The sequence below is a fragment of the Ambystoma mexicanum genome, chromosome 4q (genome assembly GCF_040938575.1).
Source record: "Ambystoma mexicanum isolate Mex_15411 chromosome 4q, UKY_AmexF1_1, whole genome shotgun sequence".
In the NCBI taxonomy this organism is placed as follows: domain Eukaryota; kingdom Metazoa; phylum Chordata; class Amphibia; order Caudata; family Ambystomatidae; genus Ambystoma; species Ambystoma mexicanum.
This window is the reverse complement of record NC_090928.1, coordinates 920,630,496-920,657,755: the sequence shown is the minus strand read 5'-3', so window position 1 is coordinate 920,657,755 and position 27,260 is coordinate 920,630,496.

Sequence of the window (27,260 nt, the reverse complement as noted above, 5' to 3'; positions counted from 1 at the left end):
CTTCAAACAGTCTCTGCTATAAACTGTGGTGAAACATAATTACTGTTTTCACCCTCGCTTTTCATGATGCAAGAATCTCAGTGTTCTCAAATATAAACACACAAACCTCTGTCCTTTATATTTCTTCAAAAAGGACCAACTATCCTCATATTTTGTGTCATCTAGTATTCTAAATGTAAAACAAAAAATGATTGTGTGTGTTTAAATGCATTTTCTATAGTTCATTGATTGCTCAGACTTCCAAAAAATCACATGTACCTGTGTACATGCATGAACGTGCATGCCTTCCCATGTGCATGCATCTGTGTGCATGCTTTTGTATGTGCATGAATCTGTGTATGCATGCCCTTCCATGTGCATGCATCTATGTGCATGCTTTCCTATGTGCATTGATCTGTGTATGCATGCCCTTCCATGTCAGTGCACCTTGCGAGCACTTCCTTCATGGCTCAATGCTTCTTTAAACTAAATACACATTTTTCAATGTTTTACTTGCATTCTAATTTATATTTCAAAAAAGTATTTTTTCTCATCTGTTCTTGTCATTCCCCCATAAATATTCACTGTGCCTAGTTCAATAACATCCACCAATACATTGGCATGCTTTGTACTGCAATTTGCACCCAAAATTGCATTTTAAATCTCGGTGACACTTTTATCAACCTGTGTGATTCTAGACATATTATTTCCATTTTTGTCTCCAAATGTCTCCATATTTTACAGACATAATATACAGTAAGAGAAACATTGTTCCCCTACTTGGCTCCTCTCCAATGTGCTCTGAATCTTTGGTCCAACTCTTAAAACTTCCATACATAGTACCTCATGCCACCTCTCCTATGCCATCTCTCCATTCCCAACTCCCAACATCTTCATCATTTTGGTCTTTCTTCATTTTTGCATAGCACACTGAAGACAATTTTATCAAACCAAAAAATAAATGCCTCATTCCCTTCTCAATAAGGAATGGCTATTAGCCACACATAACATGAAAAACTTAGTGGCACTTCTAAATGTGTGCTCACACATAAAACATCCATCATTATTCTATCAAATGACTAACCAGCCTCTTTACAATGAAAACCAGCGTATGCAATCCTTAAACAATGTCTCAGAGAAGCTCTCTAGCACCCTCATATACAACTGGGGGTCACTTCTAGCACAAAGCTAATCTATTCCCAATGTAAAAAATATGCATCTTGCATGGTTAGACAACTAGGGGTTAAATCGCCTTGCAACATATCAAACTAAAACCAGAGCTTTTCCTCAGCATCTGATTTTTACCAACCATACATTAAAGTCATGTACAAAAAAATGCTGTTTTCTCAACATGAATGCTTAAGCACTTCTACACAAGCTTCCATAGTTGCATTAACTGAAATAACTATTCTTGTCTTTCTGTGAAACAGCCTTGCATTTCTCTACGATACTGTCTGGAATTTGCTGTCTTATCAGTCAGTCCTTTGAACAAACATTGTGGCTGCGTTTCAGCGGCACATAATCTACTGCATGCCTCTACACTGGCTGCCTGCCAATGCTACATACATTACTTTAAGCACATATCTCTATTTCTGCAAGGTTGTTCTTTCAAGACATGCACTGTGTCTGATTAGCTTCACTCTTCTAAGCAAGACAGGAATGTGAACGCGGATTTGTGTTTCATCTTGATTTGCAACTCCCTAAATCCCAGTTTTCGCAAATGCGTAGCTGGCTATTTAAAAGTCAAATTAGCATTTTTTCATTCCTGTCATACTTTATGTCTGCTTCAATTGTGTGAAAGAAAGTGTGGATTTCTATCGTTCAACATTCCTTGATAAGTTCAGAATGTGTATTATGTAGGAACACAAAGATTAACCCTGTATCTACCATGGCCTGGCTGCTGCAACCGTTCAAAAGTGACCGTATTTTCTGGCTATTGTCTCATTACTTGGCCTGTTATTTTCTTTTATCACAATTTAAATCATGCACATAAGGGCATTCCCATCACAAGCTTACTCTGAGCTATTTTTTCTTTCATTCATCCCTCACTTTATATTTTGGATTGGTGCCAACTTTTTTCTTAAATAAATAATATAGTTTCTTAACTCCTCAACATCTCATCATTTTTTCAATACATACAACACATAACACACAATACATAGGCAGCAACATAGACACACACGCTGGCTTCCACATATATTTCTCTTAGCGCTCATCGCTACCTCTTGCAGCTAAATATCCTTATAGTAGTGTAAGTCATCATCTAACAGGGACTTGTACACTCTGCAGCCTATGTCTACCCCGCTTGGAGTTTACAATTACTTCTTCCGACCCCCTTGGGGTGGGTTTTCTGGGTTCTCATATATGGCACGCTCCTCGTCCATGTACACACAAAACACATTATAAACAATCTTCCCGTTACTTTTACAAAACTAATATACAAAAAAAAGAAAACCCCCACTGACTACCTTTAAATTACCCCTTGACACCACCTTCCTACCTCAGTCCCCCATATACATACCCCAATCCACAGGTGTCAAAGCGCCCGTCCATGCTGCTAGTTCTAGGAGCACCCCCCTGGCAATGATGTGCGGGCATACTGCAGCTTACCCCCCATCCTTACGAGGTCTCATCTCCTAGTCCTGTCAACATGTACTTCTGTCTGGATTCATGATCCTCGACAGACAAGCGGCCTCATTATGAGTATGCCGGTCCGGTAACAACAGTGCTGGTAGCTAACGGCACCGTTGTTACAAGACTGGCGTACTCCGAGTTCTGCAAGTGGATGCCTTTCCGCCCACCAGGTCTGACCTGGCGGGCAGAACAGCACCCACTCGTAGACCTTGACGGATGCACTGGTACTGTTGCACACAGTGCCGGCGCATCTGTTCTCCCCATTCCCATTCAGTACAATGGGACTTGAATGGGAATGGGAGAGTTTCTTTTTCCGGCACCTGCCATAGGGACCGGTGGGGCTGTAATGCCCTGGTGATTCCCCATTGCCAGGCACCAGAAAAAATACATGACTCCAGCGGCAGCCTGCCCTTTTGACCGTCACAGCTACTGCCGGAGTCATAATGAGGCCCAAGGTCCCCTTCGTGGTCAGCCAAGTGAAGCCTCTGACATCCCTGCACTGGTAAGGCATTCTGACCCCAAAATATATATGTCGCCCTACAGTGTGCTTTTCTGGCCTGAAAAGTACTTTAATACAGATTTTCACAATACTGGAACTATTGACCAGCCTGACAAGTTATCCGCATTCAGTTTGAGGGGGTGTGTGGTCTAGTACTTTCAGCACCTTCTCTACATTCCACCCTCTGATCTGTATTAGACACCTATTCAATATATACCAATACACCCAATGTCCACCCACCTCCATATTCAGTGTACCTACACATCTCTATCCTGTTCACCATCCTCTGTGAGGCAATTAGTTTCACTGTGGGAGGTACTATAAAAACATTTCTACAGAGTCAGTACTAACATATTATATGTTCCTAGTCTAAACATGTATGTATCCCTCAAGAATACCTTTGTTCACTTTTATCTGAGTCCCACCTCTATACCCCATTGAATTTTAAACTAACTATACACCTCTTATCTATCTATTCTTTCTTCCTAAAACTATCACCCAATCCCATACAGCTGATAACCTGGAAGTTATATTTGACAGTGATCTGAAACTATAAAAAAACTATACCTCAACCATTACGGCTGTCAGGATGGCCTCTCTCAAAATCTGATAAATGACCCCTTTCTTACCTTTGACTCCACAAAAACTCTTACCTCCACCCGTGTCCTCAGCTGGCTTGATTATTGCTTTATTCTCCTCATAGTACTATCTATGTATTCCTTTTTTCTCCACTGGATAACACATTTCATGTTGCTACCCACACCCTCTTCAACTTCTTCCTATCACCACCTACAGGTGCCCATGGCTGCAAGGCATGGTTACTATCCAAGTTCTGTCACTCCCCCTTAAAAACTTTTTTCTTGACTACAAATTGATTTGTGGGCTTGCCCATCTCCATACCTTGCTTTCTCTCTCATGACTCACCCATTCACACTCTGAGATTTCAAGCTCTTCTCAATCTCTCAGTTGCTTATTATACCACCTGCACCACCCCTTCACTAGACTTGCTCCCGTTTGCCAGTTGTCATCAAGATCTTCCACATTCTATCTGGTTTCAAGAATCCCCTAAAAAGGCACCTTTTCTCCTAGGTAGGATCACCCAAACTGTATCATAGTATCATCTCTCCCTAAATATTGCCAATGACAATCTTGTAATATAAGGACATAACCCAAATGGTTAATCCTGTTGTGACAAATCAACTTCTGGGGCACCAGTGGTCCAGGGATGAATATCGGTTTCTAAACCATCAACCACCCCCATACCTCTAGTATACCAGAAGGGATCCAAACAGATTGTAAACACAAGCAAATTGTAAACCTCCTTGTCCAATTTTGGTAATGTGGCTGGAACGGCAGGCTTATCTCCGAAAGGGTGTGGATCGTTGGTTAGTTGCAACACAGCGAAAATACAATACCCAGTGATGAAAGGGACTGACCAGTCACGGTTGTATCAAAAATGTCTACTCCATTTATATAACAACAAACAGTTCTAACAACACAACGAAATTCAACCCATCCTGTAAAGGAATGCAGAGGACAGACAGTTTCGAAAAAGGAAAAGGGATGCCCTCTAGATATTGACACAAGGGTAGTGAGTATGGTTAATAATTTAAACAGTTCACGGTTACTTGGCTGCAGCACAAAGAAGCAATACATCTTAATATGTCTCCAGTCTGGGAAGGACCAGGGGGACAGAACCACAATGTACCTTGTGCTGTAGGTGTTCTTGGTGCTCAACAGGGTTGAGTGAGCTTCAGGGCACTTTGCAGACTTCTGTGACAGAGTTTAAGGTGGGAGTCAGCTGCGGGTATCAGGCGGCAATACAGTTCAGCGAACGTGGCTGGACAAACGGCTGCAGGCCGCCTTCACAGTGGCTCAGGGTCAGTAATCATTGCCTCAGTGCTGATCGGCGGTTCCGAAGCACTGGTTGAGACATCTTAGATGTCTTTAAGTAACTGTGGCTTGACAACGGTCAGCGTTTCAGTCGGTTGTAGCTCAAGGAACTCGACTGGCTCAAAAATGTCCTATAAGGCGAACATCGGTAGATGCTCATCAAGGCACTGCTCCCAGCTTCTTCAATCGACTTTTGTCATCCTTTAAGGCAGATGGTCCAAAGCTGAGGAGTGTGTTGCAGGCAGCTGCCTTGTACTTTGTTGCAGGTGTAGAGACGTTCCAGCGCTTCCTAACTAGGAAGCCTGCTGCAGAGCATAGCAGGGCACTCTGTGTGCTGGCTAGGCACTGGCTCTGGAGCAGCCAGAGGGTCCTCTGAAGTTTTGATCTCCCTCTTCTCCCTGGGAGATGTTTAGGGGAGGGATCTTGCATCCCCCTTTGGAGGTCCTGGCCTTCCTTGACTGGCCAGAAGATGTAGGCAGACTGTATCTTCAGCCAGGGTCCTATGATGCATTCTTCTTGCTACTCCTTGCAAAGTCTTCAGATGATCTGCCAAAAGAGGGGCTCAGACCTCTATTAAAGATAAATGGGCCACAGTGATTGGTGTAGGCTAAGTCTACCTTAATGAACCAATCCTGGATTCCCTACCAACAATCTCCTGTATGCATGAGGTCATAACCAGAGCTCTTTGTGACAGGAAAGTAAAGGGGTGCAAACTTGTGATACTAAGTCCCACCCATCCTCTTGTCTGTTGTGGATCAAAGAGTTTCTCTGGGTAATGGATCTCTCTGTGGTTCCTGATTGAAGTGGCACGTCTCCCTTGAAGCTGCAGCGAGATCAGACTTTCTGGCTCCTGCAAACCACATTCATGTACCTTATGAATGGGGTCCACCTGTGAGGTAGCCTACTGTAATCATGCATTCCCAGACATGACAGCTCACTGTCATAGATACTGAGGGCAAAGCTGGCTTCAGGTTGACACTGTTAATTATGAAAGGTAGTTGGGGTTTCCTGTCTCCTTTGTTAACCTCTGCAGCCAGGCCCTGTGCAGGGCGGAGCATTGTAGCTTGTGTTGCTAATCAGGCTGGCCATGGCAATGGGAAGGTTGGACCTCCCCCTTTCTGAAGATGACATTGTGTACTCCTGGCTGTCATATTCCAACTAAATATGACAGGGCGGACTGTGCCTGTAGGCTGTGTCCACCCAGAGTACACAGGTCTATGTATTTGTCATGGTGTGAGCATAGGGAAATGTGTGTGTATTAGCCCCACACGTTATGCTGAGGTTGGTTTACCATCATTCCATTTAATTAAACATTTCAAAAAAGCCCAGGCGAGTGCACACCCTCCATGCCGATGGTTGAATTTCTCACACCTGTAACACGTATGTGCATATCTGCATGTCAGTGGCATCCCTTTTACAGTCCGAATACCTCTCTAGCACACTGGTTATGCTCTCTGTCCCTACAACTTTTCTTTCCACGTAAGGCACCCATCCATGATATTACTGATTCAGCCATATGTGTTCATGTGCAGAGTTCTTCTCCCAACCCAAATAAATACAAACACAAGCAATAAATCAGTGTTCCGCAACATGTAGCTTGGGAGCAACATGTTGCTCGTCACACCTTAAAATATTGCTCACTGGTTACTTTGGACCACTGTGTGGAGGCTAAGCAGGAGGAGGTGCTAGAATGATGTGACAACAATTGAAGTGAAGGATGAGCCAGGAAAGTTATGGAAATTCAGCCTATCATGCTACCCTGACAGATAGACATGGCATAATACTTGTCAGGGCATCATCGCAGTGGGATGCTGGAGGGTTAGGAATGGAATGTTCTGACTAAATGATACTGCACTACCGCAATAGGTGGTCAGGTAGGTCTTCATTGTGCTAGGAGAATGGTAAAAGACTAATGTGTTGAACCTTGAGGCTATAGATTAGGTGGGCTTCACGAAGACCTAAAATCATTATAAGGTGCTTAATATCCAAATGAACAGGGTTTGCCCTGACAATCAATGGTTAACATAAGGGGATGGCTAACACATCTGTACAACAATGCATTGCAACATGCTTCACACTCATCATGATAGTAAAGAGGAGGTAATCTAGAAGTCAGCACACTTAAAGAGACCCAAGAATAGCGTGATTGTTTAAGTAAAGCTTCCTATTGTGATGCTAATACTAGGCTTCGCTGGTGTGCTGCTTATTGGACAGAATAAGAAAGTTACACTCTATCATTCATACTTTAAAATGAGAGAGAGAGCAAATTAAACATAGTTGAACAGTCTATTCCTGGTATAATTCAATTTTAATGACGTATAGACAGTGTGAACATCTCCCTAAGATCTCTAAAAATCTACTGCTTAAAATAACAACCACGTTATATATTTGCGAAGACAAAAGGACATCTGATCTCTTTTTCTGACCATGGTAGCTTTTGTTGGTCCATATACAGATTTTAGCGAAACTGTGTAATTGGGTTAGAGCTATGATATCCCTATTGCAGTTTCTACTGTCTACCAGTTTCAGTGGTGTAAGGTTACTGGACCTATTTTCTTCAGGACAGTCTTCGATAAAATAACCGTGATATACTAGTATCTGGATTGTAATGGACAAGTGCTGGATATCTTACTGGACCCTCCTCAATTGCCCTGTGTGGAAACTAAGGTTGTGGCCTTGTAGAGAAGAAAGGAGTACAGCGTCACAATTTCATTGCAATACCAAATCAGTTAGATAGGAAATCATATGTATATATTTGCATTTCCTATATGCACAATCTATTCCGAAAAATACCATTTAATATGATGGTAAAGCAAAACAAGTAATGCTAATTCACCTCCAAATTCATTACGTTGCTTTGGTATCATATTAGAAGGGACGCCTACCATTGGACAAAGGTATAGAGAGTCACTGACCTGGGTGACTACCAATGTATTCATCCTCTTGTTCAGTTGTATGGACTGCAGTATACAGTGGACAACCAGTATATCGTCTATGTATCTCATCCATAGAGTGATCTGATTTTTGGAGGGATTTTCATCTGTATGGATATATTTGTTTTCAAAATCAGCCACATGTAAATTGGACAGCGAAGGTGCAAAAGTTGCCCCCATGGCGCTATCAGAACATTGTTGGTAAAAACCATTGTTATACAGACATTTCTGGTTAAAGCAATCTCAGCAAGTTGTAGAATGAACATTCTGGGAAGCCCTAAGGTTGGTGTTAAGTCTTGGAGTACCTTATCATTATCAAAAGTGTTTTCATCTGTGGAATGTTCGTGTACAATGATTCTATGTCAGGTGTTATCAAAAAATGCATTTGAAGATTAAATTGGAGTACTTTTACCATATTGAGTATGCCAGTGGTATCTTTCAGATAGGAACGCATCTTTGGAATTTCATATTTAAGAAAGAAATCCACAAATTGGGATAGTGGCTCTAAAATAGAGTTGATACCTGCCACTATTGGTCGACCTGGTAGTAGAGACATGCCTTTATGTACCTTAGGCAATGCATCAAAGGCAGGAATCTTTGGATGTTTGCGATATAGGAATTCTGCTTCTTTGGAGCTGAGGTGGCCATCACATAGTGCCTCCTCTACTATCCCTGTGATCAATGTTCTTAAATTATTGGTCGGATCACCCGGCAATGGTTGGTAATTGTCCATGTTGTTCAGTCAACCTGTTACCATTTTGTCATAGTCTAGGGTGTTCATGACTACAATTGCACCGGCTTTATTGGCCTGTTTGATAATGGTATCTTTGTTGTTACTCATATTTTTCAATGCAGCACGTTCTATATTGGATATGTTCTGAAATGAGTGATTAGGTTATTTTTCTATTTTTCCAATTTGTGTACTATGGCCTTTTCAAAGGTAAAGGATTCTGCAGAGATTATGTTTGGATAGAATGTAGATCTCGGATGCAGACCGTGGCATCTGTTTGTTGTTCAGTCCCTTCTGTGTTACCTTTCTCTCCAAAATATTGCTTTAATCTGATTTTACGCATAAGGCAAGCTATTTCAATCCTTGTTTCAAAGGGGCCATAATGAGCTGACGGAACAAAGCTTAAGCCCTTTTGTAGGACTTACAGTTCCTCATTTGCAAGTGAATGAGTAAATAAGTTAATCACTAATAATTCTGTTGTGTGAAGAGACCTCTCCCTCGGCTCCTTGTTATACTGGGGTTCTGATCTTGTCCTCTTTCACAGCCTCTGCCTCGTGGCTATCAAAAAGGTCTCCTTTCCTTGGTCTTGTTCTCTTTGATTAGGTCTGTCCTGAAATTGGATGTGTTTATGTCTGGATGGATATCGGTTCCTGGAGGAGTTCCGATCGTCCCGTCTTGAGGTGCTTGGTCTACTGTCATCATTCAAGCTTCCGCTTGAGAAGTTCCAAGCTGCTTGTGTATTTCTCTTTTGGTTCTTTGTTGGCAGACGCGATCTACGTGGTTGGTTAGATCCAATCTCATTGCTTGATAAATCATCATAGTGGCTATCTATAATATATGGGTATGTTCGTTAATGTGTAAATGCCACAATGGGGCTCATTACAATACCAGTGGTAGCGTGCCGGTATAACAGGCACGGCTGCCGCCAGTATCATTTTTTTCTGCAACCACATATGGACAATTACTGGGTCATTACGGCCCCGCCGGACCCTGTAATTGCCCATTTGCGGGTGCCAGAAAAAAATGCTCCCCATTCCAATTGAGCCCTATAGGGCCCTATAGGGCTCAATTGGAATGGGGAGGTTGGATGCACCGGCACCATTTGTGATGGTGCCGGTGCATTCGACATGCTCTGCTCGTGGATGCCAGTACTCCCGCCGTTGTTACCGGACCAGCAAACTTATAATGAGGCCCAATATCTTTTTTGCAATTTCTGTATCCTTTTCTTAAAATTTTACTCCTTGAAGTCATTAATCATGGCGTCCAAATCTTCAAATTTTTTCTTATAGTTGTCTAAAATGGATTTGTACTTCAGTTGGTCTAGCTTTTGTTCTATTTCTGTCATTAATTTTAATGATACAGTCTTTGCTGTATTGATGATTAGGATTAGCCAATGTCATGTGGATTTGTTTGCAATGAAGCGCCAATCCTTTCGGAATTGGAGTTGGTCGAGAATAATCAGCGGTTCAGTTCGGATAATGAGCCCATCTGGGGCTCCTTGTGCTCGTAAATTTTCCATCATTAGTAGGGCATGTAGTTCTGTCCTAATTAGTTTTTTCCTTAATCATTCTCTTTCATTCCATTCATCACTGTCTGATGGGGATGCAACTGTAGGGATATATCCAATCAGGGATGGTGCAGCTAAAATTGTCTCTACTAGTACTTTGCCAAAAGCTAAATAGTTGGATTCTGTCATGGTGTTTATGTTTTGTCCAGTCATTATGCAGAAAGTGAGGGAACGGTATTTTATCAGAGCAAATGTGCTGAGGTATTGCTACGGTGGTCAAAACTCTAGGGTGAGAAAATCACTATGGCTAACCCACGGCTGTAGCCGTCAGAAGAACAAAAATCACTGTAGGGTGTCTAATATCCAAATGAACAGGGTTTGCCCTGACAATCAATGGTTAAGACAAGGGAGGGCTAACACTGATCATCTTAGAGATAGGGGGTACCCTGCAAAAATGCAAAGATGATGAAATATGCTAGAACAAGAGCTCAACATATTCCGAGAGTCATCACATTGCAACAACACAAAAAGCCAGAAGAGCAACAACGGATTACAGCGGTATACAGCATTCAGATAAAACTAATAAGATCAAAAGAGAGATTCTGAATTTGTGGCCGATACTGAATGTGGGATCTCAAAATCTACCCATACTGAGATTTGCAATAAAAAAGAGGAAAAACCTACATAATACATTAATACAATCTTATCAACTGCTGGACCCGATTGAGTGCCGAGGTATGCTGTGGGATATGGATCCACCTTTGGGACATTCTCTGTGTGGACAGTGTAATGTATGTACTCTGACAACACAAACACTTTAGACATTGGCCTTAGAACACCATGGAACCAAAAGCTGTTCACAAACTGTAACAACATGAACGTAATCTACCTGATCAAGTGTCCATGCCAACTAAGGTATATTGGGATGACAAGAAGACCTATCAAAAAATGGATTCAAGAGCATATGCCCTGTATCGGACTTGGACGTGATAATGCGCCCCTAGTGGCACCATCATGCACCAACTGATATGCTTTGGACAATAATTGAGAAAGTGATCTTTCTGTGGAGGGGAGGCGTCATTCAGTCCTTATTACTAAAAAGAGACAGAACTGGATATTTTATCTACATACAGACTGGGAGGGCGTAAATGAGGCCATAGCCCGGCAGACTTTGGCGATGATCCAATAATCTTCCTTTAGAAGATCGAGGTAGAGAGCACAGTCTAGCCCCGACACCATCCAGGGGCAAAAGGTGATAATGCACCTCCCACGGCGACTGTTTGCATCATGCTGCCGCTGGCTCATTAACTATACTATGCCACAACCCGCCCTACACCTCATCGGCACACAAGTAGTAGGATGATAATCCTTGAAACAAAGTGGCAATATTGACTGTTATTTCCAGTCAATGTGTATCAACTTGCAACAGGCGTCTGCAGTGGAGTAACTTTGCTGAAAATGTTGGGGGGGGGGACATGACATCTGAAGTAAAGGTGCCCCAGCCAAATAAATAGGGACAAAATGGTGTGCCATGAAAGTTGGGGGGGACAAACACTTCCTTTCCCCCCCCTAGAATTACGCCCATGGGTGTCTGCTTACTACGTTCCTCGTGCGAGCACTCACTGCATTTCTTATAGCTAGACAGGAAATAGGCTGGCAGTCACCTACAGTGCTACATAGACTCTATTATAAATAGGTGCAACACAGATGTATTTCTTTCCAAATACACAGCATCATAATGATGATTCACTTGTTGAAGGTAACATCTTAATTGTACTGTTATACTAAGAAACACCACGGATGCCTGACCTGTCTGACATACGCGCACCTTGTGACGCTATACGTCATGTGCGCACACCCTCAAACTCCTATTAGAGACTCACATGACGAGTATGTAGAGATAATCACCTACAGTGGTGAACTGTGCCCTGACTCTACATTTTGATTTCTTGTCCCTCTGGCAGCTCAACTTGATTGAGTGGGCTAAAGACGATTCAATTGCCCAGTGGTTCTTCTACCGTGTACCGTGCAGTCCATAAAACCGAACAAGTGAATGAATACATTGGTATTCACCCAGGTCAGTGACTCTCTATACCGTTGTCCAATGGTAGGTGTTGCTTCTAATATGACACCAAAGCATCATACTGAATTTGGAGGTGGATTAGCATTACTTGTTTTACAAGGTGCTTGACCATCATCATATTAAATGGTATTTTTCAGAATAGATTGTGCATATAGGAAATGCAAATATACATATTTGTTCCTATCTAATGGATTTAGTATTGCAACGAAATCGTGACCCTGTACTTCTTTCTTCTTTACAAGGCCATAGCCTTAGTTTCCACACATGGCAATTGAGGAGTGTGCAGAAAAATATACTGCGCTTGTCCATTACACTCCAGATACTGCCTCCATACCGGGTCCCAATACCGGGCTATGTGAATGAAGAATTACCGGGTCATTCCGACCTTGGAGGACCCGGTAATTCCTCATGCACAGAACCGTTCCCCATTCCCATTTGAGCCCCCATAGGGCTCAATGGGAATGGGGATGGAGCTAATAACGGGCCCATTAATAACGGGCCCGTTATTAGCTCCTTGGTCCCCTTGCGGGACCCAGAAAGGACGTCTGGTTTTACCAGACGTTTTTTCCACATCCCGCTAGGGGACCTCGTAATCAGGCATCCTGTGATGAACGGTGCCGGTCCTGTACCGGCACCCTTCATTACGGGAGCGGCTGCCTCGTAATGAGGTCCTATATCACTCTTATTTTATTGAAGACTGTCCTGAAGAATGTGGGTCCAGTAACCTTACACCACTGAAACCGGTAGACAGTAGAAACTGCAATAGGGGTATCATCGCACTTACCCAATTACACAGTTTTGCTCTGATCTGTATATGGACCAACAAAAGCTACCAGGGTCCGAACAAGAGATCAGACGTTGTTTTGTCTTCGCACATATATAAGGTGGTTGTTATATTAAACACTATATATTTTTAATCTTTTATAGATTTTAGGGAGATGTTCACACTGTCTATAGGTCATTAAAATTGAATTATACCAGTGATAGACAGTTCAACTATGTTACAATTGCTCTCTCTCCCATTTTAAAGTATGAATGATAAAGAGAGTGTCCTTTGAAGAACATAGGACTCAACACACCATCTTTCTTCCTTTCTTATTCTGTCCACTTGTAGATAGGAGGCACACCAGTGGAGCCTAATATTAGCATCAAAATAGGTATCGTTAGTTAGACAATCACGTTATCCTTGTGTCTCTTTAAGTTTGCAGACTTCTAGGTTACTTCCTCTTTAAAATCATGATGATTGTTAAGCATGTTGCAAAGCATTGTTGTACAGATGTGTTAGCCCTCCCCTTGTGTTAACCCTCACGAAGACCTAACAGTTAAAATCAGAAACAATAACCATGTCCTGCTACACCCACACTGCCTGTGCCATGTGGGTGTACAGTGTGTGTTGCACTAATGAGTTGAAAATTGAGAAGTACCTGGGGGCCCACAACTAGAACAGCCTTGCAAGCCTATGGAAGAACAAACATACTGCTGCTGTAACCAGCAGTGAAACAGTCCATTGATGAACCTGTATTTTCTGGGCCAATCTACCTCTGAAAGACTCCACAATCTCTGCACCACTTGGAGCCAATAGCACTGGCTAGAGCAGGTATTTAATTTGTTCACACACAATATGTTTCAAAGCGCTTCAAGGCAAGGGAGGGAGCAAGGGAAAATACAGTGGCATTCCTACAAGGCCTTGAGACATTAAGAATGTGAAATTACTAACGTACTAGGCCTGGTGACATTTCAGATAGTGCAAGAGATATGACAAAGATAAGGAAGAGGGGACGGAGGGGGTAGGAGCTGATATGATATGGCATTTATAACACGCCTATACACAAGTGTTTCAAGGCGTGACGAGGCAAGGGAGGGAGAACAGAGGGAAGACAGACAACGAACGTACTAGGCCAGGTGTCATTCAGATTGCGCAAGTGCATGGGAAGTGGGAAGGGACAGTGCAGTGCATAGGATAATAGAATAAATAAGTAAGTAAGGCACAGCCAGCTGGTGGCGAGTGCAAGGGTAAGTGCAGACATCAGGTGGCAAGTGCAAGGGTAAGTGCAGACATCAGGTGTAAGTGCTGCTATTGGGACTGTAGGGACACAGAAACAGCCCCAAGTGTGGGGGTTGCCAGGAAGGCAGTGCAGGTGTGCGACTGGCGGGGGAGGGGACCTGGGCCCGAGAACAGAGGGTGCCCAGGTAAGCAGTGAATATTCAATTGCAGCCAGGAAGTCAGCAGGGGAGAGGAGGAGAAAAAGCAGAAGAAAAGGGAAATGTTTTGAGGTGCTTCAGGAACCAGAGATAATTTTCCGCAAGTTTCAGGGAGGGAGGGAGGCTGTTCCGAGGGAGGCCCAAGTCAAAGAAAGAGATCTACCACCAACTCATTGCTTGTAGAAGCGACTGACCCTGAGGGAGTTGTAGGTGGATGAACGAAGACCTCGAGAAGGAAGAGAGTGTTGAAGGTATTGGGGACCCAGAGGGCCTCGTGGACAATGTAGAGGGTTTTGAACTTTATCCTCGCAGCCAGTGCGAGCCAGTGCAGAGATTTCAGTCCTGGAGAGATACAATCCCTGGGCTCGAGGCCAATGACAAGTCTCGCAGTCCTGTTCTGGATGAGTTGCAGAGGGCGGAGAGTAGAAGCAGGCAGATTTAGAAAGAGGCTGTTGCAATAGTCGAGCCTAGAGAGAACCAGAGCTCTGGAGACAGTGAGCTTCTGGGGGAAGGAGAGGAAAGGAAGAATACCTCTGAGGAGGTGTAGCTGGTAGTGTGACTTCTTAGAGACGTCAGAGATGTGAGGAGAGAAGGAGAGTGTGGAGTCGAAGATGACCCCAATGTTTTAGCCTTACAGGTGGGAGCAGGGAGAGGGCCAAGAGAGGCCAGCCAGAGAGTGACAGGAAAGGAGGGAGTGGGTGTGCTGATGAGGAGAATCTCAGTCTTACTGACATTAAGGCAGAGATCATTGGTGGCACTCCACTCCTGGATGGCAGACAGACCGTCTGAGATGAGAGAGGGAGAAGAGGTGACTGAGGGTAACCTGAAAATGGGCCGGGTGTCATCTGCATAGCACTGGAAGTTGGGGCAGAGCGCAGCAATGCGGTGGGCAAGAAGGGCCAGGTATTGGTTGGACAGCCGGGGAGAGAGGTTAGTCCCCTGGGGAACACCACAGGCTGAGATAGAGATCGAGTAGAGGAAGAACCCAAGTTGAACCTGGGAGGGTCGATCAGAGAGGAAAGAAGTCAGCCACGCCAGGACCTGACCGGTGATACCCAGCTTATCACGGAGACGGTTGAACAGGATGGCATGGTTGACCGTGTCAAAGGCAGAGGAGAGATCAAGTAGGATGAGGACACAGGGGGTATTGGAATCAAAGTTGGAGAGCAGGTCTTCACGGATGTTCAGGAGAGCAGTTTCCATGCTTCTGGCAGCTCTGAAGCCAGACTGATGATAACAGAGACAACCTACAGCTTCAGTGTGGAGATTAAGCTGGGAGATGGCCAACTTTTCCAGAAAGACAAGCAACTACTGTACTAGGCTTGGCAACATTTCTGGTAGAGACGGAGAGTTGACACAAGGTGCAAGGGGGGGCTGGAGAAGAGGAACAAAACAAGCGACTATCATACTAGGCCTGAGTCCATTTCAGGTAGTGCTGGAAGGGGAGGAAACAAACAAGGAGGGAGAGGGAGGAAGACAAACAGCTTCTATCGAACTAGGTCAGATGCCAATTTCGGATAGAGTAAGGGCAATGACAGGGATAAGGAGGGGAGAGGGTAGGAGATGGGACAGACATGCAACTATCGTACTAGGCCTCACAACATTTCTGGTAGAGCCGGTAAATTGACACAGGGTGCAGGGAGGAGCGAGGAGGGAGGAGGAGAGGAACAAAACAAGCACTATCATACTCGGCCTGACAACATTTCAGGTAGTGCTGGAAGACGAGGAAACAAACAAGGAGGGAGGGGGAGGAAGACAAACAGCTACTATCATACTAGTCGATAAATAAGCAAAATGAATGCTGAAATGTCTATGATTTTAAAAATCCTAAACTCGTTGCAATCAAATTAATTTACTGTTAATCATGTTTCAATTGAAATGCCAATACATTCCTCCAGCAATCACTCAGTACGGTGATCGCTGAATGCTCCAATTTGTGACCAGTATTACTGGACTAATATGCTTAAAAATGCACAATCTGTCTCTATGCTATGCAAATATTCTTTAAGTAATAACCCTAAAGGTCCAGTAAAATGTTCTTTATATCCTACAAACTTTGACTAGTGTTAATGGTCTTCTGTGCTTAAAAATGCCCCGTTTACCACTTACATTCTTATAAAGACCAACTTAATCTCAAATTAAATTAAAAGATATTTGAAATTCACCTGGATTACATTTTCACCTCAACTAGATTACTTTCATTGCTGCACATTAACAGGTTCTAGTCTTGACTTCAAAGTATTACTGCTATAATTTGTGTTGAAATCATTTTGCACAGCCTGAAAGACAATGGGCCTGATTTACAAAAATGTTCTAACTTGGGAAAGTATAATTGAAAACATTTTTGTAAATCAGGCTCAATATATTCTGATGAGGTACAAATGTACGAATGATGCTCACCAGTTTGCGGACCATTGCAATACATATATTCAAGTAATGCTTCTTCCTCATTGAACATGGCTTTTTATATCTGCAAAAGAACAATAGCTTCTTAATTACTTTATAGGGGAAGCCTTGATACAATCAAGTAATTGGTAGGAGAATTAAAGGTTGCACCTGCATCTCAAGTGCATTTATGTTTTAGAACCCTGTTGAACAAAAATGGTCCACAACATTTCAATTGTTGGTAGGCTTGTTTGCACACATGCTAAAAGACATGAAATATTTATGAAAAAGATGCACCTGATTACACAGCTGTATAAAGAGATGGACCCAGTTTTGAAAGGCTAATGGTTGATTCAATAATGCACGGGTGTCTACCACTCAGGGGGGTGTGCATGCATGTGTGTGGGGGTTCACACACACGCACCTCCTGATCCATGGCCATGATCACTGCATTAACAAAAGTCCCCCATGCTCCTAAAATGCTATTCCTGCATAATCCATGGCATATTATGCTGTACAGCATGTGTTTAGGGTTGGATTGGCACACAAATAGGCACAAGCACCATAATAAAATGTCCATATTTTTGTTTTTATTTAATTGTGTTACAGTTAAAAAAAAGAGAAGACATAGAATAACGGCAAAACATAAAAAATAAATATATCATAAAATGCATCACTTAGAAAAACATATCCCGGAGAAAGTACATAAAATACAAGCAAAATAAAAAACACAACTTAGAATACCACAAATACGCTCATGAAAGGACTTCCCAATAAAAAGACTTCTGTCAAATGAATTTCATAACATCCACTTAAAACTTAGTTCATATACATAACTCCCGAACCCTATAATCAACCCTAGGAATTCTCTGAGTTAGTAAGAGGAGAAACATGTATCCAGTATGCAGTTTGAAAAGTGGTTATAGGAAAGAACACTTTTAAAAATCGTATTAAAGCTAATTGTTCATATTCGTGAATCCCAATTCATGAATTTTGAACGGAAATTGAGTTGTATATGAGGACGCATTTTTGTGTCAACGTTGAGGTAAATAATGCCTTTTCAGATTGGTCCACAAAATGGGCCCACTTTGTTCTGTTGTGCCAGCTCTGCGGGCATTGCCCAAAAGGTCAATGTGAGCCTGCATGCTAAGGGAACTTCCTAATGTGCTACGAAATGAAACCATGCCTCATCCACAAAGTACAGCACGCCAAGTGCATGCTATCATAATATTAAAATAAATACAAATAAAATGTCCATGTGATGTAGTTTACCAAATGTGCTAAACATGCGTTTGTTGCCACATTACAGAATCGTTGCACTGGTGAAGTGTTACTTTACACAGTATTAGCAGTGGGGCAAAAATTGCCTTGATAAAAAAATGCATTGAAAGAATACATATTTGCACAAGAATGTAGTGTGCCCCAGTGCTAATCATTTGCACAAGTGGACTTGCACCAAGGCAGAGTTTCTGTAATGAGGCCCCATATGTGCAAAATGTAAACATTGCCAACATTTACCATTCATTAACATTTGTGCAGCAAACCACAGGAACATTATTATGTATGCAGGTCAAGTACTGGAATAGATGCACATTTGATGCAGAGAAGATTAATTCATTTCACTAAAAGAGGAGCACACATAAGCTCGTAAAATAGTTAACTCAGCCAACCCTTCTGATGAATAAAAATTGTGAAATTTGCCCCACATCGCCCCCTCAAAAAAAGGACACTTCAGTCTCAGCAGATGAACTATTTCTGCCTGGAGAGCGCAGGTCAACCTGTATCTCTCATCCATGTTTTCTAAGAGCATGCACGTATCTTAAAGCACTCTACAAAATAAAGTACATACATTAAGTTATTGGGCTTCATTACACGGAAGGCGGTAGGGGAATCCCCACCACCCTACTACGAGGTCCTTCAGCGGGTCCTGTCCTTAACGTGTGGTCAGTCCACACGTTAAGGACAGGACCCGCTGAGGGACTTCAGTGCAAATAACAGTACCGCAAATTGCGGTACCGTTATTTGCTCCTTCCCCATTCCCATTGAGCACTATGGTGGCTCAAATGGGAATGGGGAATGGTTCCCCGAATGGGGATTTACCGGTCCCGCAAAGGTCAGAGTAGGCCGGTAAATCCCTTTTCCAGGAACCCGGCCTCCGACAGCGGTAAGGGAGTAGCCATGGCACTAATAGCGCCAAGGCTACCGCCTTCCATGTAATGAGGCCCATTGTATTCATTTATTTGACTTCTTGTATCATGCCAATTTCAGAAGCTTTTAATGCATATGTTAAACGGGTAAAAGGTGTTGCACCTGCTTTAAAGATTTCTTGCTGTTGATGGGGTGGAAGGGAACTGTAGTTCACACAATTTTAACGTGGCATTTCTTTTCTTGGTGTACATTTCACTGATCACATAACTGATTTGTGGTACTAAGACTCGGAAATGTAAATGTATAGAAGAATGATCATAAAAATCAGCAAGTCTTTTGTGTACTGAGTTAAATGGCTGCCAGAAGGGTCTTTGCGAAGGTCGTACAATCTTTATAGAGTCGACGTTCGTAAAACACTTTACACATATAGAAGGGAACAAGCACTTGTCAATCTGGCTTCAAAGAGTCTGGCGAATATATTTGTACATTATATTGTGGGCCGTACGACCACACCAAGTTATATGCAGGCCTGACTAGGGAATTATTCAGTACTGGAATACTTGAAAAACAAATTTAATACAAGAACCACCCTTGAAGTGGTTGGTGCCCGGAATAACACCCAGAGGAAGAAAGGTATTGTAGACTCTGTGGAGAACAGAGGATTGAAAGTGTAAAACACCTTTTGTCAGAATGTCCCCCCTTGTCGAGTCTAAGATCTAGATATCTGGCAGCTGCAGTTTTGAATTTGTCTCCTGACTATATTGACTTCACTTGGAATCTTTTTATGAGTGGTGATAAGGATATTTGTGTATTTCATATGATGAGACTTTGGGCTCAGATCAAAAATATCTTAAACAGTTTTTAGTAACTGCAATTTTAATACGAGATGTTTTTATAGTAGATGAATTTAGTGATTTATCAAATTATTTCTATATATATTAAAACGAAATGTATTGATCATTTCTTAGATCATTGCTTTAACAGTGTTTTTGATGTTTGTATATGAGTGCATTAAAAGTTGATTGTTGCCAACTTTATAATACTACATAAAAAATGTAATCAAATCAAACTGCATGCAGGAGTTTAGTGTCTTGGATCAAGAGGCCGGACAGGAGAGTCCCGCCAGGAAGATCATTCCTTGTTTCCATTCCAAGGGGATGCCCCCTCATGACAAGAGCAAAATTATTCCAGTCTGAGTTCCCTGGTCACTCTAAACATAGTGGGCCTCATTACGTGTTTGGCAGTAGCCATGGAGTTATTAGTTCCATGGCTGCCGCCAAACCGGGCTCCTTTACCGGGTTCCCTGAATGGGGAATTACCGGGCCATTCCGAGTTCGGAGGGCTCGGTAATTCCTACCTCAGGCAAACCGGGCCCGGACCTTCCCCTGGCTTTGCCAGGCGTCCTTACCGGGTCCCGCGAGGGGACCTCGTAATCATTCGGAATGGTGTTAACGGGTCCCCATCCATTAGCGGAACCCGTTAACCCATTCCGCACGGGTCGTAAGGAGGCCCAGTGCTTGAGTCGTTTATCCCACTTTATGACATGGTAGAGTATGAAGTCAAGGCAAATTCAACATCGGTGAAGGAAATTCGCTCATTACTGCTGGCCCTGAACAGGGATTGTTCAGGACCGTCAAAGGAGACTATACTGGTGGTTGCGTCGAACAACATTATGAGCCAAACAATATAGGGCCTCACAAGGCCAATGCAAATTTGGAAGTCCCTCCAAACATATGTAAGATCGTGACACCCTCTCCAAAAGATGACATCTCTGTACCCAAAGCTGGGTTGGCTCCGGATCCTATGAAAAAGCCTAAAAACATGAAAAGATCTACTCAGCAGAGGAACAGAGGACCAAGAATAGTTTTTCAAGCCATGTTCCATGTGTCAAATAACCTACTTACAACCAAGTCGAGAACTAAGAGGGTTGGAGTGCCCTTAATTACGAAAACGAACTGTGGCAGAGAAAGTACCTTGACCAACTCACACGGCATGTCAGAAAATCGACGCAGATGCCACACATTACCGGCACACAAAATGAAATTAACCAGGTCAAAGGACCTGGAATGGCAGTTAGTGAATAGGAAAAAATCTAAGAAAAAGGACGGAGGCCTCAAACCCGACGTAGCTGAAGTGGACCTAGTATTGAATGCCAGAAGCAGTCAGGGAAAATCAGGCACCATTTTCACCTCAGTGACCAGTTTGATAATTCCTATAGTGAGTTGCCCCATGACCCACTGACCACAAAATCTGTGAGGGAGAGATCAGGATGGCTCACTATTGAAAGAGAGAATCTATATTCCAGGTCATCCTGAAGCCTCTGATTCAAGTGGAACAGAGAACAATGACAGGAATCTTCTCCTATGGCCTCTGAAACCTCTACTCTTCGAATCTGTGTTGGAGGAGGAGCACAATGTCCTGCGGGATAAGGCAAGAGTATTGTCTTTGCTCTCTTCAATTCCCGATCTGTCTTCGATCTCAACACTGGACATAAAATTTGTCTGCCTGCAAATCAGATATAGATGGAAACTTTTGAAAAACCTTGTATGTGGCTGTATTGGATCTAAGTTCAGCTTTTGACAACATTGATACCGCCATTTTATGGGACAAACTAAAGATGTGGGGATTAAGGGAGGGCCTGTTGAGAATGATCAACTGCTCTACAGGAATCATTCTGTGAAAGTGAGACTGAACACTCAGGGGGACCTGTCTAACCCAATACCAGTTATCAAAGTAGTTTGGCAGGGATGTGTACTGGCGCCCACCCTCTTCAATATTTATTTAGCTGACATGTGGAAAGAAGGCCTAGCTTGGAGTAGCTACACCCCGAGGTGGAGTGACCTCAGGGTTAATGTCATTGCCTATGCTGATGATCTTATACTTATCGACTATGCACCGGCTGGCTTACAAAGGCTTTTGGATGAAGGACACACCTTTTTGTTGAAGAATCATCTAAAAATGTATCCCGATAAACCATCTACAATTACCTATTCAACTAAAGATAAAGTTAAATCATATACATAGAAAGTAAATCAGACAGTGGTTAAGCAAGAAACTACCATAAATTATATATGTTTCTTGATTTCATCAAAGAATCATCTTAAGGGAAAAGGGAAAAGGGAAAATGGAATTGGAAACCAGTCCATGCATTTCACTGATGAAAGTCCTGAAAAATAAGCTCCGTGCATACTCACTACTGCCACTAATTGACCTATGTAAGTTAAAGATCAGAGCAAGGCTACTATATGGGTGTGAGTTGATGCCTTTTTCCAACAGACGATTCCTTGACCAAATGGAAGGTAAAATCTGGAAGGCAGTTTTGGGCCTTCCAAAGTCCATTTCGTTTGGTGCTATTAGATTAGAATTGGGTCTTACATCTTGGTGGGCCCAATATATAAAACTATCTGTATCGCTGCTCAAAAAAATCGGGGAGGGTGGTGAGTATATGTTGAGCTTTTACCTGCAGGACCGCCGTAAGGGCAGCTTGGACCGTAAGTCCTTTCTGTCCAAATTCCACAAAAATTGTGAGGATTGTCTGGATGTGACCTCTGTAGGTAATGCAGATAGCAGCTTTGTAATTAAAGAGAATATAAAACGTTGGGATAAAAATACTATCTATGAAAACCTGAATAAACTAAAAGTATACAAAACTAACCAATGCATATTTCTTCCCATGGTTAAGCCTAGACCATACATTCAAACATTTCCATCGAAAAAGCACAGGGACCTATATTTAAAATTTCATCTGAATGCTTTCCACACTTTGGATCTAATAGGGCCAAAAATCGCCCAACCAGGGGAATTACGGGGATGTGGTGCACGTAGGTTGGCCTCCAATGAATCCCTGTCCCATCTTGTTTTGGACTGCCCATTTTTTATGAATCCGAGAATCCGACTTTTGCATGGATCTATTCATTCACCTTCTCGGGTCCTGACATGGGCCCTGATTCATGGAATTATTTGTATGTAAAAAGGGGATTTACGTGCCATTTTGCCTGCAAATCCCTGTTTGATGAATGGGGATTTGCGGGCAGAATGGCACGGGAATCCCTGTTTTACACGCAAATAATTCCATGAATCAGGGCCACAATGTCTTTGGGTTAGATTAATGACAACCCCCAACCAGGCAATGCTAATATCTGTGTCGCAACTGCTTGAGGAGATATTTGAGGATTGGAATATTACTATGTTACAGGGGGAGATGGCCTGGAAAGCTATCTGGGACTAAGTGATTCCTTTTTCCATGTGGAGTTGCGGATGTAATTGATTGGAAAAGTTCGTACAGAGATTTCAGTATATTACAAGGGTAGAATGAACTCTTAAAGAATTATGAGCAAGAAATGTGGTCTACAAAGGAAGCCTTCCTGCTTTGTTTTTCTAAGAACTATGGGTCTAATTCACAGAAGCGTTTCATAATGGCAAAACCCATTGGAAAACACTCTGAATCAGGGCCATAGGTGTCTCTGAATATTGTGCTATCTATTGTTTTCTTTGTTTTCTTTTTAATTTCTTTTATTTTGTCATGGTGTAAAAGTTTATTGTAAACTGAAAAACACTTTAAAATAAAAATTACAAAAAATATGTGATTTTATGATGTTGGGGAGGCGAAGTACAAGGCTGTGATGGTCAAACAGTGAAAAATACAGAGGCTAGGGAAATATACAGATATGTACCTAAAGCCCATGGGCCAGATTACAGAAACGTTGCACCGGTGCAAGTGCAATTGGCACTAGGACAACAATTTACCCTAGTGCAAAGAACATATTCTTTCAATGCATTTTGGAACCAGGTCAAATGTCACAGTAGTGCTAGCACTAGGGCAAATCTCATCCTGGTGCCAAAATGCATTTTAAGAATTCGTTTTCTTACAAAAGAAAAGTTTTACTGCAGCGCTAATCGCACTGATGCAAAGTCTCTGTAATACCACCCCTGATGTGTGAATTCAGGGGCTAGGGAGGTTCATGAGGGGTTTTTAACTATAGTTTTGCAATCTTCTTGGTGCACAACCCTCCAACAAAGCAATCATTATTCTTCAGCTCGCCCATTATTCTGAAACAACACCCTTGCACACCGGGAAGTACTATTTTAGCGGGGGTGCAAAGTGTGCTCGGTGTGTTCAAATAAGCAAACTGCCAATCATAAATCTTGACAGGAAGATACCTTCATCTATCAGATATTTTGTTTTGCAAACTTTAAGGTCACAAAGGTCCCCTCGTCAAACAGTTCTCATACAATTGTAACAGTTTTTTTTAGAGGAACAAAGTCATGTACATTGTGAAAAAGTTGCCTTTTACAATATGTCGGAAGTATGCAGTAACATGTATGAGAGCAGTTTAACTATACATGTGCTAATGTCTAAGAGCTTTTGTGAACATATATTCAGAGCAATTGCCTGTGCAGCAATCTGCGAGAAATGCAAATCGACCTATTGTGCACTGACCAGGGATTTTAATGCCATGCTGAACTATGCTAACTCCAGCAAGCCTGCAAGCAGGATACATCATGCATATGTCTTTCAAGCAGGTTTTAATGTGCCTTGTGCTGTAGGGTTGTTTAATATGTGGCTGAATTTCGGGTGCATGTCATCCTTGGAAGCTAATATGCAAAAAGGAATTAATCTTTACCTATCGGACCTATAACAAAACTAGTCTTTGGTACTTTTCCCTAGGTGGAAGTGGTGATTGAACCCCACATTCATCTGACACGCTGATCCAATTAAAGACAGAACAAAACAACTTGGTCCTGAAGAAGTGGACAAATCTAGGAGTCATTGAAACCGGTCAACCCTTTTAAAGCAGGATATTCCGAAGAACATGTTGGAAACGGATTAGAAGTGATGGCTTTGTAATGGAGAACACTTTCTCCCAGAACTTTCATTAACTCGCAATACTGCTTAAGAACTGTGAATCCATTAATGGCAAACAGTAAACAACAATAGAAGTTCATCTCAATTTTGGGCTCTATAGCATAGCCTTCTATACTTAGTGTTTTTTCTCCTTAATAGAAAAGGCTTTGTTATGAGTTTTCTTTTAAGTGTTTTTTTAAAAATAATTAGTAATTGATCTACAACTTATGGTCAACGCACTTCTCTGAAGATCAAATAAAAATATAAGACTTAGCAGCCCGTAAAATAGTTCCTCACAGAAATGTGGCCCTAGTGCTTGAGACGTTGCTCCTACTTCTATGAAGGATCTTAAATAAACATGAACATTGAAGATTTAGGGACTGCTCTCCTACTCTATCCCTTTTAGATAGGCGCTGTGTCACCTCTCTCCTAGGGACAGACACCCCACACAGGGTAAGGGTGGTCTTTGTCTAGGGACTGTCAGGTAACACATTGACTGAAAACTAGTAACTAATACCACGTCTATACAGTGGGTTTCCTATAAGTGTTCTTATGTGTGAAAAAACATGGTACTTTAACTAACACTTAAGGTTGAATGTTGAACTGTGAATCATTATCCCTGATTGTTTTTTTATATCCTTGGAAGTCAGACATACAACTCCTGTCTCTATTTAATCCTGATTTCGAATCTTTGTATCATTTTGAATTCACAGGGTGTCCTTTCTCTCTGTGGTAGCCATGTAGGATTGTTACTCTTTTGTTAAACTCCAAGAGGCCTTGGAAATGCCAGCAGTTGTGTGAAATCCAAAGTCCAGTAACATTATATAACATAATATTGTGTAAGTTATACCCTGAATCTACGAAAATCGCAGAGCCATGGTTCAATTTAGGGCTCAGCACATTCTATCTTCGACTTCATGGACACAGTTTCCAATCCCAGCAGAGACTACTTAGTCCATCATTTGATAGCGCCTTTTTTACCATTGCAATGATCTCAAAGCGCTGTTGGTTGACTGCCCTCTCGGACCGTGGTCCAGATCAGTGGCGTGAGTATGAAGTTAAATAGTGCGTGTGTGCCCTCGTTATGTGTGCAGCTAGGCCGATAGCGGCTGCATTCTAGCTGTATTGGTGGCTGTAGTGGTGGCTGTAAGAGAGTATGTTGGGTGTTGTAATTTGGCCGTGTACTTATGTGTGCAGCTAAGCCGAATTGATTGTGAGGTGTAGCTGCATTCTATTGTATGTTGGTGCCAGGAGAGAGAGAAAGCATATTGGTAGGTGTGAGTTAAAATTCGTGCATTTGGGGGAGGAATCCTGTGTGGAGCACTATATAAAAATTCGACATTCTTAGCATCAACATTATTATTGCTGTTATCATTACATATATTAACTGGTGGGTTTGTCTGTTTTTTGTACTTGATACTGTGTCAATGCATGTACATTGTTTCTCTGAGATTCTGCCCTGTGTCATTCACATGTTGCATTACATTACATGAGAGACACCACGTGCGGATTGTGAGCATATAACAAGGTGAATCACATTGATGGTTGTGTGGGTGAATGAACCTTAGGTTCTGCGGTGGTCATTCATTTTGTGATAAGTCGGTTGAGCTTGAATCATCAGTGTGTGCATCTGTTATGTTGGCGAAGGGGTGTAGAAGATTTTGTTGCAGGCTAGTGGGTCTACTTTCACAATCATTTGTTGACGATTTCGGTGGATTTTCTGAAAAGAATGTTTGCAGCCCATCTTCACAGATAATTTATTGTAACAACCTGGCAAGTTTGCAGGGTATTTCCATATGGTGGCAACAAATAACCACTAAGGGAATACAATAAGTGTTCTGTTTTTGTTTGCACTGTATGCATGCAAATGTATGCAAAAAGTATACTTTTATCTCATTGGATCGGAGCGACCAAGGTTCGGTGGTTGTGGCCATGGTTGATGAATTCTGACCCGAGGACACTCACCTATTGAGCCCTTCCTTTTGTATCACAGCATATTCTGTTGTACCACATTGCTTGCCTGAAGATTTGTATTTTAACAATAGCCGGGCAGTTTGTGAGGAAGCAGAATACTGAAGCCTGTATTTGTGTGTCCTGTATTCTGATTTTGGTGTTGCTACATTTCTTTAGGGAAGTGCAGGAGTGCATTGAAGTTATTGTGAAACTGTATGAGATTGTGTCCACAGCAGTCCAAACTAGTATAATGCCATTTCTGTAGAGCAGGTTGCTGAGAGGTTTGATCAAAAGCAAAACCAAATGTTCATGGCTTGAAGGATTCGAATAAATCATAACCATGGGCACATCTCTGGGCAACCCTCCAAACCATCTCCTTTCAGCCTGCCAAGCCATTATAGAAGGGGAAAGACCATATGCAAATCAGAGGTTTGATCTGGCAGGAAGCAATGAAGATGTTTTCTAGTTT